The following is a 12,136-nucleotide window of genomic DNA, read 5'->3' as shown; positions in this document are numbered from 1 at the left end:
CTCCTACTTGGGTTGTGTTTCCGATTGAACCACAATACTTTTTCCAGTGCGTCCTCTTAGCATGTCTTACTGTCCTCCTTACTACTGCCTGAGTTTGTTTGTACTGAATCATATGTTGGAAGTTATGAGTTCTTTTAACCAATTTAAAAGCCTTGTTTCTATTTCTCACTGCTTCCTTACAATTATCATCCCACCATGGCATTACTCTCTTCTTTGTTCCTCCTTTACTTTTGGGAATGGATTCTCATGCAGCTGATATTATACCTTGTTTTAATATGCTGTCAAGTGTTTCTATGTCCATCTCATCACTGACCCGACTTAGATATCTATCACTTTTTTCCAGAAATTTCTCCCAATTGGCTTTCTCAAGGATCCATTTCCCACCTATATTCTCTGTGACCAATGAGGCAGAAATATTTATCTTGCACCAGATTGGGTAATGATCACTCCCTACAGTTCCTTGTTGGTACACTAACCACTCACATACTGAAGCAATAGAGTTTGATACTAATGTAAGATCAAGCACAGATTCTTTACCTGTATTAACATCAATTCTAGTACTACTGCCATCATTTAGGCACACTAGATACTTCTCATCTAGCAACTCCTCTATTACTTGACCATTGATGTCTGTTCTGTCGCTCCCCCATAATACATTATGTCCATTAAAATCACCACACCAAACGACGTTACTACTATTCTGCCCTTCTATCTCCTCAAGCTTGTTTAACTCTAGCCTTTTGTATGGATTATAATAATTCACAATCATCAACTCTTTCCTTTCAGCCCATACTTTTACTACCACATACTCTTGTTCACTTCCTATACCTAGTATTCTATAAGGAATACCTTGTTTTACATGAGTTGCACATCCTCCTCTCCCCCCCCCCCCCCACTTTTCTCCTGTCTCGCCTTACTGCCTCATAACCATATAAAACAAAATCTAAATTAGGTTTTAACCAGGTCTCCTGGATACACACAACATCTGGCTTTTCTCTCCTACTAGCTATAAACTGCTTGAAATCTTGTCCATTACCAATCAGGCTTCTTGCATTCCATTGAAGAAGGAATATCAACCCACACATACTGTCTCTTGACTTGACTGTACCCTGAGTTCATCATTTGCCTCTTCGCATTTTAATCCTATCTTACCCAAATAGTGCTCTGCAGCTTTCACAATAACCTGAATCCTTTAGATTTGATCTCACAAGTTGCATTTACCACTCCTACTATAAAGGTCACCAATTTCTTCTCTATCCATGCATTCTTATCTTGCCTTTCTTTAGCTGCCACCTGTTCTTTGCTACATCTTCCCTCATTCATTTTCTTCTGTCCTGCCAACTTGACTGCCTCAGCATGAGACTTTTTCCTTCACCCTTATCTGCTGCACCTCCACCTCTTTTTTCACTACTTCACATCCCCAGTACACTACACTATGGTTACCTCCACAATTACAGCACTTTGGACCCACTCCCTCTCCACATTTTCCATATTCATGTTCCCCACCACACACCTTGCACATCTTCTCTTTCCTTTGCACACTTTGGCCACATGCCCAAACTCCTGGCAATTGAAACACCTCATAGGTTTTGGTATATATTCTCCTACATTGTATCTCAGAAATCCAAAACATAACTCCTTTGGAGGCACCTTATCCTCAAATTCTGCCAGAACAGTTTCAGTCTCCCTTTGTCATTCTTTTCACTCTTCACTGAACTATTCCTCACCCTTAAGTTCTCCACTAGCTCCTTCATATTAACACTGTGGGGAACCCCAGAGATCAACCCCTTGCAAACATTGACCCTTTGTGCTCCAACTCTTACAACCCTGGACACTTTGACTTTCCCAACATTAGTCACCTTCATTGCCTTCTCCATCTGCTCTTTAGTTTTACATCCTATCGGTAGGTTTCCATCTCCTAAAATTCTGGCATGGCTCACTTCCCCTACTTGCCCTCTGATGATTTTTGTTAGATTAAGCAGATTGATTTTCTTTACTCCTCCTCCCCCCCCATCATTTAGCAATTTTGCCCTCGGGCTCTTCTGCTCAACTTCTCTTCCCTCATTTTCTGATCCACCTACACTAGACCCACCTCCTTTCTTTCTCTTTCAATCCATCACCTTCCTATTCATATTCCCTCTCTCCACTCAAACTCTGTGCTGCTGTTGTCACTATCAGTCTCCCCCTGCCATCCTATCGGAGTTTGCAAGGGACCGTGTTCCGGACCTATACAGACCATTTGTCAATATTCCCACAGAATATGCCACACAACATCCCAGCAGTTCCTCAGCCCCAAGTCCAGCCCAGAGAACAAACTTGAAAACAAGCTCACAATGTCTATTCCAAAATAGTCAGCTCCTCACACTTCTCTCCCTTTTATCCCTCAACACTCCCTGCCCCACTACACCAGCTCAATCCCATAACCCCCACCCCCGATTCCGCCCTTCCCTCTTTCCCCCATCCCTCCTGCTTCGTCCACCTCCCTCATTCATCTCTGCCCTCCCCACCCATCCTTCCACTCCTTCCCTCATCACTGAGGAAGAGCTGAGGCGGTGGGAGCGGGAACGGCAGAGATTGCGCGCGCGCTGATTGGCTGCCGCGGCTTCCCGCCAAAGGGACTCCTCCCCCCCCCCCCGGCTCGCGCGCAACGCGCCCAGGGGGGGGCAGAGCGCGCCTGATTGGCTGCCGTGGCTTCCCGCCAAAGGGACTCCTCCCCCCCCCCCCCCGGGCTCGCGCGCAACGCGCCCAGGGGGGCAGAGCGCGCCTGATTGGCTGCCGTGGCTTCCCGCCAAAGGACCCCCCCCCCCCCCGGGCGCACGCGCTTCCTCCAACGGTCGCGGGGTGCCCGGCTGTTCCAACGGCCCGGCTGGGGCGACGCCTCGTCTTCCCGACTCCCGCCGCTCTTTGCTCTTCGGGCCGGTGTCCCGCCACCCTCCCTCCGGTTCCTCGTCGTCGGGCCGGGAACTCGCAGCTCAGCGCCCGGTGAGTCGATGCCTGTCGGAAATCACTCGCCTAACGCAACGTTGTAAAGTTGTCCCTGATCGTGGGATCTTGAGTAGCCGTTGGTGGGGTTATCAATCCGTGTGCGCGCAGGGTGGGATTTTTCTCAGGAGGCGTTGGTGGCGTTATCATTCCGGTCTGGACTAGGATATGGGATCTTGCTGTGCATCGTGTTGGACTCTTTCTTTGCCGGGCATGGGATGAGTGGGGCTGAGCAGGTGCTAATTGGGGTCTTGCAGTGCTGATTGTTAGTTCCTGCTCTGTACCTGCTGGGTAGGGTGGAGTAGCTGTGGAAACTGGTTGGGATGTCGCTGTGTGTGCTTTTTGCCGGGTCTGGAAGGGGGTTTTACACCAAGATGGGCTGAGAAGTGGCAGATGGAATTTAACTTGGGTAAGTGTTAAGTGATTCACCCTGAAGGCAGAATACAGGGTTAATTCTTGGCAGTGTGGAGGAACTGGGGTCCCTGCCCATGGATCCTTCGCGGTTGTCCCACAGGTTGATAGGCATTGGCCATTATTAGTTGAGGGATTGGGTTGAACAGGTAATACGGCTTTGTAAACCCCTGGTTAGACTGTGTTGGTCACCCCGTGATAGGAAGGGTGTGGGAGCATTAGAGAGGACGTTTACGAGGATCGGCCGAGCGAGTCGGCTCTTTGGAGAGAAGGACGATGAGACGATAAGAGGCAGGGGTGGAGTGGACAGCCAGTCTTCCGAGGATGGGGGTGGCTAATGTGCGAGCAGAACTTTAAGGTGTTTAGAGGAAAGGATGGGGGTATCATGTGGTCTTACTTTTGGACCGCGCTGCCATTAGAGAGATTCAAGATAGGCACGTGGAGGGCTCTGTAGGAGGGAAGAGATCGTGGAATAGATTGAAAGGTTGGCACAACATCGTGGACCAAGGGGCCATACTGTGATCTACTGTTCTATGCACGTGGCTGGTGGGATCTTGATCTGAGGACAGGGAGGAGTTGATTTCTGGGATCACTTGGGTATACCCTTTGACATGAAATGTGTCACAGTCTTACGGCTGATGTGAGCATTGATTGTCAAATTGGTCCCAATGGCAGGTGATGAGTGAGCCTGCTCCCGGCAGGGTGTGTCTGGCTGTCTGATGTGCCCTACAGTAACACTCAGTTTCAGAACTCAGTTTTCTATTGGGGTTTGGAAAAATGAGAGTTGAATGGACTTGGTCAGCTTTCTTCCTGCTGCTCTTGCGTTGCCAACAGTGAGTTAGCAAACTTGGAGAACAGCCAGAAAACATGACTAAAGAATCAACGGATAATAATCATCATTCAGTCCTATTGACATAAGGAATCTTTACATTGTTATTTTAGAAATTGGTGAGCGCTCTCTAATCAGAAAAACCAGTTGTCTTCGGGAAGACAGACCTGTTTCATCCGCAGCTTTTCCCTGCCAGTGGAAAAACAAGAAACCTGTCAATGGCGATGCTAACTCCTGGCACTTCCCATGTGGCGAAGACTGGCAATTTCGAGTGCTCCACAACAACATCAGCAAAGAGGAGAAAGTAATCTACTGAGGTAAGAGAAATGAAAATACTCAGGAGTAAACAATACAGGCACAGTAACATGGCGACGTTGTGATTGCCAATGAAAGCCACTAAAGAGAGACATACCTGGTGATATTAAAGTCTTTATTCTGCACACACAAGCTGACAGCATTTGGAGTCACTCTGGTGAGCGGCTCCCTGGCCCAACGTTACATCACATTTTTATATGCTATAGATCAAAGGTAATGGCAGGAAAATTTCTTTTCGTTACGATTCATTTATAACGCTTCCTTTGAGTTCCATATCATTTTCAAACACCTAGATTTTCATACTAACATACCAAAAATGAGGTAATCACCACTGTCTCTGAGTGGCATTCGTGCATATGCAGACTTCTCAGGTCAATAGGATGTTTCCTATTGTACAGTCAACCCAAATCTGCATCTCCAGGAAGGCCATAGTTTTGAGTTGCATTTTAAATTGAATCTACAATGCACATTCAGATCTGAAGACTGGTTGCTGTTGAAATCATTATTTGCTATAGACCATATCTCCAGAATATGCCAAAACGGTCCCTCCTCTTGGCCATCTTGGACAAAAATAAATTTGTTCCAGGAAAGGCCAAACCTTAAAGAGGGACTAATCAAATTGTACAGCAAAAATGCCCTGTATTTCAAGCCCCCTTGCCCAATTACCTATCAAATCCCTAATGGCTACCTACAAGATTCTAAGCAGAAATTTGACTAACAGCCTTTGTCACTTGTATGCCTTTTGCCTCCTTCCCTGCAGACCGATTGCTGTTTAATCATGTCCTTACCTTCACTCCTTCATTCTCAGATAGCTAAAAGGCAAGCGGCTATCAGTGGTTACTCTCTGGTCAGGGGCATCAGCAAAGTAACTGAATCAGACTCATAGTCAACAGTTCATACTCCATGCCATAAGACCAAAAGACATAGGATCAGTATTAAGCCATTCATCCCATCGAGTCTGCTCTGCCAATGAAATCCCTTACACCTGCCTTTTTGCCATATCATTTGATGCCCTGACCAATCAGGAAACTGTCAACTTCTGCCTTAAATATACTCACAGACTTGGCCTCCACTGCAATCTCTATAGATTCGCCACTCTATGGCTTAAAAAGAATTCTTCCTTGCCTCCATTCTAAAAGGTCGCCCCTGGATTTTGAGGCTGTGCCCTCTAGTTCTGGATATTCCCACCATAGGAAACATCCTCTCCACATCCACTCTATCTTGTCTTTTCAACATTTGGTATGTTTCAATGAGATCCCCCTGCATTCTTTCAAGTTTGAGGCCCAAAAGCTGTCAAATGCTTCTCATATTATTAATTAACCCCTTCATTCCTGAAATCATCCTTGTGAACCTCTCCAATGACAAATCTTTTCTGAGATATGGGGCCTAAAATTGACAGTACTCCATGGGTAGCCTGACTAGTGTCTTTAAAGCCTCTGCATTATCTCCTTGAATTAAATGCCAACTTTGCATTTGCCTTCTTTACCACAGACTCAATCTGTAAATTAACATTCTGGGAGTCTTGCATGAAGTCTCCACCTCTGATGTTTGAACTTTCTCCCTATTTAGATAATAGTCTGCACTATTGTTCTGTTAACCAAAATGCATTATCATACACTGTGGTCATAGGAACCAGCATTGACAGCGGTGGAATCTGAGTTCTGGATCCGCTTGGGGTTGTTGGAACTGGCAATACTACTGTCACCAGTCCAGAGGCATCCAGAGCTGTCAGGTCTGAGGATGGAGTCGGCGAGATCCAAGATCTAGGGGTGTGCAACTGAATCAAGTTCCAAGCAAGAGGCAGTGGTCTGGAGATCCAATGAGGCAGGCGCAGAACTGGCAGTTGAGGTATGGATCTGGCAGAGGATGAACTGTCAGATTTATGACAGGCAGAAGAGAGGCCTGGAGCTGTGGCAGAGACTGAGACAAGACCATCAGGTATCTCCATTGATCATTGACCTTCAAGAACCAGCCTTCATTACAGAGTACAGTTACCATTGTACTTTAACACGGGTTACAGCTTCCTTGTCATGCTGGCTTGGTGTTTTCTGCATTTATGTTTGTTTTGGGTCGTCTTCCGTCAGGTGTGGTCAGGTCTGGTGCAGCTGGCTGGTGTTCATCATTTAGGTTCTCTGCAGTGCCACGGTTACTGGGTACACTTGATCTTTTGCTCTGTCTGACTCCAACAAGAAGGCGAGTCATACAGTTTAGCCTGAGTCCAGTGTTTCCACTGGCTACCTTGTGAGGTCTGCACACAAACTTAGAAGTCATTTGTCAAAAGCACAACCACCTGGGATTTTCGGGCAGCTGTCTCACAATGACTTGATCACCCGGTTGAGAGAGGACTATCTTCTCTTCCTCTGACTTTCTTTGGTCAGCAATATGTTGTTGCTGATTTGCTCTGTCCCTCAATGCATTAACCTGATCACAGTGGTCCTTCACATCTCCATATGGTCTTACTAAATTGGCTCCACTATCTTCTTCCTCTTCAGTTTCTGTCATCTCATGTTCTTCTGTGCTATCTTTGCACTGTGATTTCCAAAATCAATCCCTTTCTGCACCTTACTCTCCCCTTTATGGTGTGCCTTTAATTGCTGCTACCTTTACAGGTAGCTGGACTACTTCTAACAGCTCTTCACTGTGTTTGTGCTACCTTGGGACTTCCTGACATGATTTGTGATCATTGTCCTGTTGTAAAAAAAATACCTCTTATAACAATGATTAGTGAGGTACAGAGAGAAATGTATTTACCGACAAGTACCTTTATTGTTTGAACAAATTCATACACTGAATACCTTGTGTGCACACCCACTAAGTATCCTTGAATAGTCAAAGAATAGCAAAGGTATTACCCGGGCAAAAGAATCTACTGACCAGCTGACCAGATTTTCCTCGTAGTCCAGATTCACTCGCCAAGTGTTTCATGTAGGGTTGCTCATGCTGCATCTGTGATGGTTATTCTGTGAAGTTACTGCTGCCAGCACACACAAAGCATCCATTTTTATATCCACTCCTTATCAATTCAAATATTGCATTCCAGTGTCATTGGCCATGGGTCATGTGTCTTACCTTTAACACCTTGTTATTGGTTCTGCTCTAAACCAGCATCCATTTATTGCCTCTTCCCATCAAGTGACAGTCCATAATTTAAGTCTCCTTGTTCTCAATCAGCAACGAGCTCAAATCACTCCAGGCAGGCACCAACCCCAGCATTCACAAACCTGCACACTATATCCATCCAAAGAACATCTCACAAATAACTTCTTATTTGGAAGTTATCTCTAGTCCAGCAGATTATCTGCAGTGTGTCTTTAAAACATGCATGTCAAGCTCACAAAATGGAGAATAGAGTGTCTTCACAAAATGGCAGCCTCCATTCCCAAGCACACAGCAAGAGCAAAGACAACTAGTGTGTCTGTTTCCACTGTCCTTGATTCATTTGGATTCACTGATCTGTAGACTGTTGTTTTGCTGTCCAACAGTCCCATCTCCTACCCTTACTAGGGCTGCTTTACCCATTGAGACATGCTGTCTGGTCTTTGCATCATAGATGTTCACTGGTTCTGTTTTGTCCATGTTATTTTTCCTTTATGATAGCACTTGCCTTACTTAGTGTGTCTATCCCCAGGATAGTGCCTCATTGTTTAGACACAGCTAAAATCTACAAGAAGATGCCTTCCCTCTAAATGAAGAACCTGAGGTTATAAAGCAGTTACAGACCTGTTCTTAAAACACACAAGCATGCTTACAAATGAGTACGCCCCATTGGCACCACCAGTAACCACCCTTCGCAACAGGTGGCCCTGTCTCACCAAGTTACCCAAAAATGCCTGGTCTCTTGCACAAACACACACACACAACACTACTTTTATATCTACCCATTCAGCTGTGTTCCTGATATCTTGTGATCCCAATCATTGACCTGAACAGATCTAAACTTAATCTTAAAAATACTCACTGCTGAGATCATTGACCACACAATAGGTCACAAGCATGTCCCTGTCAAGCCCCCAAATGTAGTGACTGTCAACAAAAGCTACCAGAGAGACAGGCAGCTGGTAGTATAAAAGTCTTTATTCGGCACACATTCGGAGTTCAGCTGACAGCATTCGGAGTTTCTCTGGAGTGTTTCTCTGACCCAACATTATATGCTAAAGGTCAATGGTAACAGTGGGACAATTTCTTTAGTTATAATGCCTCCTTTGAGTTACAGATAATTTTCAAACACCTAGATCTTCAAACCAATACACCCAAAAATAGTGTTATTCCCAGTTTGCTATTGACCTTTAGGAAGACCATTGTTCTGAGCTGCATTTTAAACTCAACAATCCATGTGCAAAACTGAAGACTGGTTGTTATTGAAATTAATATTTTCTATATTCCATATTTCCAGAATACACCCTAACAGCAGTCAGTGTAATGCTTTACACACCAGCTGTAAAATTACTTACAGTCAGACGTCTCAGCAAAGTTTCAAGTCTCAGGATCCTGTTGATTGTTCATCATTCAATGCCACAGTATCTTCTGGATGACTGTTTTCCAGGTTTTAACATGCACTGAACTACATTGAAAGAGTGCCAAGGTGGCTGAACAATCTCTCTTGGACACCTAAGCACTCCGTTGATAGATGGGTAAGTCCAATTTCCATCCACAGTGCGAGTTACGTCAGGACGGTCTTCTACATATGGAGGCAGCTACCCAGTTCCCTTGGCCTGGCATGATGAGGTGCAGAAACATCCTCACCCTCTGCTTCAGAGAGGGACATGAGATCTATTTCATATCACTACTGTTCTGGGAATGGCTGTGGCTCTGCAGATGGATCTTCACGTGGCTCTGTTTATTATCAGAGAATGTATACACTATACAATCCGAAATACTTAGTCATCGCTGACATCCACGGAAAACAGAACCCCAAAGACCGCTTTCCTGCAAGTAGCAGTAAGCATCAACCTCCCTCTCATCTGTTTCAGCAAAAAAGCATCAGCACCCACTTAGCAATAGCAGAGTACCCAAAGAGAGACCATGATTTGCAGTCAACAAAAGCTATTGTTTACCTGACCGTTCGACATGCCACAGGCTCTTTCCCTAACAAGGAACAGAGAGGTGTCACCCATTCATAGCAAAAAGGGAGGCTAACAGTCTGCTACATTGCATTTTATCCTGAGATTCTCTGACTCGAGAGTTAGCAGCAAACTCTCCCCACCATTGAGAGCGTGCAATCGCTGGTCTACAGAGACCTCCATCTGTACATCCGCCACAGTGAAATCCTGTTGTCCCTTCTCCTTCAGCATCACTAAGTGAAATCGCTATCTTCCAACCAGCTGGCAAGCTCCAGGAGCAGGAACTCATCTGCCGTTTTTAAAAAAAGTTTGCCATTGCAAATCAGGACCTCAATAGAATCCCAGACCCCTTGAAAAGGGAAAAAAAAAGACTTTTAAGAAAAGAATGAACTCTTCCTGAGTTTCAAGCAGCAGCCACTGCCCTGTGACTCAGCCAATGGTGGGCTACCACCAACAGTGGTGCATTCAACAAGCCCACCTCGTCTCTGGATTGTCTGCAGTTACTGGGTCCAAGGACCGGATTGAGTCATTCTCTTGACCAGGAACCTCAGCAGCAGTCCTCTTTTACTGGAACAGAGGTGTCTGCAGGTCCCTTTGCCAACTCCAGTTCCTCTCACTAGGGATCAGCCATACTGTGACATCCCTCTGTAGTTATTGGTTCTCTAATGAGCATGCAGGCCATAGTGGCGCAGTGATGGATGCTGCTGCTATGTCAAGGTACCTTCCCACCCAGTCTCTCCTGGGTCCTTGAGGCGTTGAAGAGATGGTTTTCATGGGAGAAGGTGTTGCCTGCTTCGTACCGTTCTCCACTGCTTGGGAAGTCACCACAATCCAATTGGACTTAGAGGGACAGAGACTCTCTCAGGGAGTTCTGCACTCTTAGTCGGACTCAGCTCCCAAATGGCAGATATTTACTTGGATGGTGGGAAGCTCCATCTTCAATACCCCCAAGTGCTATCTGGATTTCGGTCTCCGCCTCAACCTCACACTGACCCTGACTGTCTCTCAAGAGATCTGGCCTCTCCAAGCTGGTAATCTACCAGTTTAACCAGAATTTAGTACATTGGTCAAATGTATCTCTCACACCACAGTAAATATATAATCGACAATTACACATCCATCTCAATTGTAAAGGTCCAAGGAGATAGACTCAGAACAGAACGTGGGGTGAACAAAATGGTCACTCAGACAGGCCTTCCAGTAGAGACTAACAAGGGACAATGAAGTAGATTAGGTAACCACAAAGGGGCCAGATACAAAATGATGATCATCAATACCAGGCAATGTTGCAGTAAGGCAAGTGTTATCATAATATCCAGGCAAGGTAGGATTGCAAGTTATAGTCCAGACAGGAAAAGTCTTTGAAGGACACTTCCCTTTGAACACCAGGGGCCTGGAGATGTGATCAGTAATCTAAGACACACACCAACAAATGCTTCAAATCATCATCCATTGTCAGCTTAGTTTCTAATGACTTTTAATATGTGTATTGTGAATGGAGACTGTTCTTTCAAATAGGGAAATCAAACATAACAGTTTACCAAATGGTCAATGTCTGTAACTGCTAATCGATTCTGTATGAAAATAGAATTCTGAACAGTGTGATGACAGGCCATGCTGTTTTCCAAATAAAGTCTGTCTGAGTCATAACTCTCTGTATTCTGTGTCTACCTTCCTGATGTATAACTGAACCTATAGACGTAATTCATGCCCTCATAACTAACCCTAAGCCCTTGTCCCTGATCCTGATCTGGTCCCTAACCCTCCTCATCTCTAGTTGTCATTTCAGGTTATGGTTCAGGGATTGGGATTAGTGTAATAAATTTGGTATTGAAAAAATCGAAAACCTGCAGGAAAATACAGGCTCTTTGGCCTACAAAGCTATGCCAAACATGTACTTACCTTAGAAATTACCTAGGGTTATGCATAGCCCTCTATTTTACTAAGCTTGTACCTAGCCAGGAGTCTCATAAAAGACCCTATCATATCTGCCTCCACCACCGTTGCCAGCAGCCCATTCCACGTACTCACCACTCTGCGTATAAAGATAAATAAATAAATTACCCCTGACATCTCTATACCTACTTCCAAGCACCTTAAAACTGCCCTCTCATGTTAGCCATTTCAGCCCTGGGAAAATGCTTCTCATCATCTTATACTCCTGTCAGGTTACCTCTCATCCTCCATTGCTTCAAGGAGAAAAGGCCGAGTTCACTCAACCTGTTCTCATGAGGCATGCTCCCCAATCCTGGCAACATCCTTGTAAATCTCCTCTGCACCCTTTCCATGGTTTCCACATCCTTCCTGTAGTGAGGTGACCAGAACTGAGCACAGTACTCTTAAGTGGGGTCTGACCAGGGCCCTATATAGGCATCCATTAGTCTCGTGAGACCATGGATTTGTGCTTCGGAAGGTTTTTCCAGGGCACAGGCCTGGGCAGGGTTGTATGGGAGACTGGCAGTTGCCCATGCTGCAAGCCTTCCCCTCTCCACGCCACTGACGTCCAAGGGAAGGGCACTAGGACCCAAGCAGCTTGGCA

The 12,136-nt window shown here is 45.4% G+C and overlaps 2 long non-coding RNA genes across 3 annotated transcripts in view; one reads left to right on the top strand and one right to left on the bottom strand.

Moving 5' to 3' along the window:
• The window catches only part of LOC132380590 (uncharacterized), a 35,562-nt gene that overhangs the window by 17,619 nt on the left and 5,807 nt on the right, over positions 1-12,136 (bottom strand). The window lies entirely within an intron of this gene.
• Positions 2,845-11,183, top strand: LOC132380587 (uncharacterized). The gene is made up of 3 exons (XR_009507816.1): positions 2,845-2,982; positions 4,336-4,539; positions 6,167-11,183. It is a non-coding gene; the product is annotated as an uncharacterized LOC132380587 (long non-coding RNA).

The sequence above is a fragment of the Hypanus sabinus genome, chromosome 24 (genome assembly GCF_030144855.1).
Source record: "Hypanus sabinus isolate sHypSab1 chromosome 24, sHypSab1.hap1, whole genome shotgun sequence".
NCBI lineage: Eukaryota > Metazoa > Chordata > Chondrichthyes > Myliobatiformes > Dasyatidae > Hypanus > Hypanus sabinus.
This window is presented reverse-complemented; position numbering and strand designations above follow the sequence as displayed.